Genomic DNA, 4,816 nt, shown 5'->3' on the forward strand with positions numbered 1-4,816 from the left:
GCTAACATGCTAATTAGACCGAACAGCTGAATGACCTTCCAGATGTCCTTCTGGACGACCTTCCAGACAAAGCTGGGACTGCTTTCGCTGAGCCCCTTGCATGAATTTCATGCATCAGGCCTCTGTGTAAGATAATAGGGAAAAGGAAGAGAGAGGACAAAAATATGACAGCGCATGTCACTGGAGGGCTAGAGGAAGAGATTTTGAGTGAAAATTCCAGGTAGGTGTAAAAAAATAACACTACGGTGCTGAACCAAGAGGTGAAACGAGTTGGTGGCCAGCTTAGCCACGACCAGGGAGCAGGCAAGCAGGACCCCTGCACAGAGCTGATGGCTGTGGGCCTCACGATTTCAGGCATTCTGGAAGGCACACACTCTTCTCTCCAACATCCATGATGCTAGAGAGCAGATGTGGGGAACTCTGTTGAATCTGCTGCAGGAAAACCACCCTGCTTCCATGACTGAGGGACTGAACTTGGCAGCCGCAGCACGGGCTGTGCCCCTGACCCTTGACATTAACTCTGCTTCCAGGTGGCATGGGAGCCACCTGCCTCATGGGAGTTGGGGGACATATAAAACTTGAGCTATGAGGACATCTGCAGTCTCCAGCCAGTGCTAGGACACCTAACAGGGAGAGAAATGGAGCCGCATGGATCCGGCCCACCTGCCGGATCTGCCAAAGTGGTAAAGTTTTGGAAATAAAAGGACTTGTCAGCTGATTAAATAGGAGGAAACGGGGGAAGAAAAGTCTAGGAATTCTGAAGAAGAGCTGGCTTGGGGAAAGGATGCTGTTACTTAGGTCAAGTTGGAGACGGCAATGGGACTAAATCAGGAGAAAGAGTGAAATAGATTAGAAAGACAGGAGAAAGCCAAAGAGAGGAAGGGCACACCCATGGGGTTAGAGAAACGGAAGGGAAGGGGAAGAGATTCAGAATCCCACTATGGAAGAGCATCTGAGATATACTCACTACACCTTCCTGGTGTTGCCCACAAACACTGTGAGATGCTGGGCAACCGGGGACTCAAGTCCTGGGGGGAAAAACAACAGCAATGACAACAACAATAATAATAATTCCATAGGTCTCAAAGTATTTCTTTTTAAAGTATTTTTAAAATATATTCCTATGGAAAACAAAACAAAGTAAGAGCAGTTTGACTTTCTCATTTTAAAATATTACTTTTTGGCAACCATGTGTTCAGTTCAACAGACACATGTGACAACAAAATCCTGGCTATCATTGTCTTTGTTAGACGTTAGAGTGAGACCTGCAGGGACTGTGTCCTGGGGAGCCCACACAGTCTCATCTCAGCGAAAGTGTTACAAGCAAGTCTTCATATGCCATGAAAGTGTTACATTCTTAAAAGGAAAGGTAGGAGAAAATAGAATTTTAGGTTTTCTTTTTTTAAATAAAACGTTTACTAGTAGACTAAAAGGCAAACAAAAAAGTTGGTTAAATAAAAGAACTGTAACATATAACAGATGCATATAATATTGTATATTGACTGATTTAAAAAGAAAAAAACAAAACAAGGCAAAAATAAACATCTGGTTGTAAAAAATAATAAAAGAACTAAAGACCATAGACAGGGAGAGGGAAGCTCAAGTTATTTCATCCTCTTGGAGACTCAGTTTCTCATCTATTAAATGTAGACAATAGTCCTTACTTCACAGAGATTTTGTGAGGATTAAATCAGCTAATAATTTGTATAATACACTTTACCCACAGCCTAGCACAAACTGAACACTTAGTAAATATTAAATAGCATTGTTCCCATTACTAGCAATTTGTGTGTTATTAGCAGGGCTATTTAAACCACATGTTTTGACTTTTTATAGCTATGCCACCTATAATTATCATTTGTTATTATGTATTGAAAAGTAATGGGTTTTAAAAATCTTTTTCAAATATATTAATGGTGAAGAACACAGAAGTAACATATAAGAAAAGTTGAATGCAGTAGAAAACAATAATTAAATCTAGCTCACCAATTGTGAGTATTCTTTCAAAGCAAAGTGAAAGACACTTTCAAATGAAAAAACCTCAGCAAATAATTACAAAATTATAAAAAATAAAACAAACCAAAACCTGTCTGATGTACTGTTTTGGTATATTGGGGGGATGGCCTTCAAAAACAAGTGTCAGGAAGCCAGAAGGGAGGCATGTACTCTGTGCAGACGCTAAGCTTCTTTGACCCCCTCTCGACTTGGAAAGGAAGCAGGTGTTACTGTGCATATGTACAACATGTGTACACTGCTGCCCCCTAGCGCCAGTAGGTTATTTAGCAGTTAAGTAACCATAACTCAATTGCAAAAATTCCTTGAAGTGATATTTTGATTAGATAGTTTGATATATTTTGCATCTATGTATTCCCAAGTTAGATAATTCAGCTATAGAGTTAGATAACTGCATCATATTTTTTTAAAATATATTTTTATTGATTTCAGAGAGAAAGGGAGAGGGAGAGAGAGAGCTAGAAACATCAATGGGAGAATCATTGTCGGCTACCTCCGGCATACCGCCCACTAGGGATGGAACCTGCAACCCGGGCATGTACCCTTGACCAGAATCAAACTCAAGACTCTTCAGTCCACAGGCCGATGCTGTACTCACTGAGCCAGACCAGCTAAGGCTAACTGCTGCATATTAATGTTTAAAGAAAAAAAAATAGGTGCCTAGATATATCAAGGGGTATGCAGTGCACTTCATATATTCACAAGAATCCCATGAGGTAGATATTATTATTATCCCAACTATAAGTAGAGGAAACTGAGGCTCTAAAAGTGACTCTGGCCAGAACTGGTTTGGCTCAGTGGATAGAGCGTTGGCCTGCAGACTCAAGGGTCCCAGGTTCAATTCCAGTCAAGGGCATGTACCTTGGTTGTGGGCACATCCCCAGTAGGGGGCGTGCAGGAGGCAGCTGATCAATGTTTCTCTCTCATTGATGTTTCTGGCTCTCTATCCCTCTCCCTTCCTCTCTGTAAAAAATCAATAAAATATATTTTAAAAAAATAAAAATAAAAGTGACTCTGCTAATAAGTGGCAGAATGGCACTCAAACTTCAAACTCCTCTGACTCATTTTTGTCCTCTCTAGGCCATACTCCTGCCCTAAAGAGGACACAGAGTCACCCACAGCATCAAGTTTGACTCTGCAAGTCTAACCTAACCACACTACTCCATCTTTCCTCCATTTCTTCAGCATTGAATAGCAGCTCGCAAGCAAATGCAGCAGAAATAGAGTGCGAACCAAATAGGGAAGTTTGCTTGTTTGATTATTACTATTATTTTTCATAGCAAATAGGGTAAAGGCTTTTGTGTGAACAAGATTATAAAGATCAACAATCCTTTGGGCACTCGTGGAAGGCTGCAGTGGCCCCCTGGGGTCAGCGGGTAGTCTGGGCAGCTCACTAAGCCATTCCAGGGAAGGTGAGGAGGGAGAAATCTGGCCCATGCTCTGGGAGTGCCCCCTTAACCTTGGCCCCAGAGGCCCTGGAGGGGTGAAGGGACACCTTTTGTAATCCTCCAACCCAGAGTTGATGTAACCGAAACCAAGGTTTGGCTGCCTGCCACCATGGAAGTCCAATTCATGAGACAGGTGCTAGTGAAAAAGGAAAGAGATTTACTCCAGCGTCAGCCACCTGTGAAGGTGAGGGACGCTTGTTGCTAAGCCCATCTTAACATCTCAGTGCAGGCAGAGGTTTTACAAGGAAGGAGAGGGAAAACAGAAAAAAAAGATCAAGGAGAGGGGTTGACAAGTTATGTACGTGCAGACCAATACAGTCCATTTTTAGAAGGACCTTGAAACTGGTCAAGTGATGGTCTGGTGTGCATCATCCTGGTTCTATGGTTGAAGGTCAGCAAATCTCTTGGAACTGAGATGACTGACGGTGGGAGTCTGTATCTTTTGAAGTTAGTTCTTAGCATTCTTTTACAAACCTGCTGATTATCTACTAGGTACACATTAGTCAGATTAGCATTTACAGAAACAATGTCAAAAGAATGGTGGGGTGGGTTACAGTGACACCTTCTGTAATTTTCCCAAAGGCACAGGTTCAAGTGAATTTACCAGAAAGTGGCCAGATGCAGTCTTTAGGATGGGGGCTTGAGGCAGGAGTGGCTCAATAGGGATATTTTAGAGTCTGGGAGGTGAAACCCACATTCACCACATACGCTTATATGAAATGAATTGAGCATGAGGAGAAGGTGATTCTAGCGACTGATAAGACTTCAGGACAGATGGCATGGGAGGTTTATCAGGTGGAAGGAATGACAAGAATAAAAACCCAGAGCATGAACAAGCTAGTTGGGTGGTATGCTAGATCTGAATGGAATGAAAGAAATGATTTGCTGATGAGTAAGCAAATGTTAGCAAGATAGATGACTTGCTTAAAGTCATTGATGAGAAGGCCAGGATGGGAACTTCTGTCTTCGAACATGCAATCCACTGCTATTTGCCTTTCCACCTTTATTCTCTTGTGAAAACGCACAGACAGTACAAAATCATGGAATCATAGCATCAAAAGAGAAATTAAACCTCTTATCTAGACCTGTGTCTCATCCAACTTAACCTTGGGTTCTACAATAATCCTGGCAGCTGGTCAAACTGCCTCCTCAACCGGAATGCTTCCTGTGCTGGAAATTCTCAGTACTTTTGGAGCCAGCCAGGCCCCTGACTGGATGGATGGACGCAGATCCCAGAGTTCTTCACGAGGAGCTGAAATCTGTCTCCATATGTTTGGCTCTTTTAGCCCTGACCTCTACTTGCCCATAATCAGCTACTTCCTCTTCCAAATGGATCCCCAAATTCTCAAGCATCA

This window comes from Myotis davidii, unplaced genomic scaffold (genome assembly GCF_000327345.1).
Source record: "Myotis davidii unplaced genomic scaffold, ASM32734v1 scaffold370, whole genome shotgun sequence".
NCBI lineage: Eukaryota > Metazoa > Chordata > Mammalia > Chiroptera > Vespertilionidae > Myotis > Myotis davidii.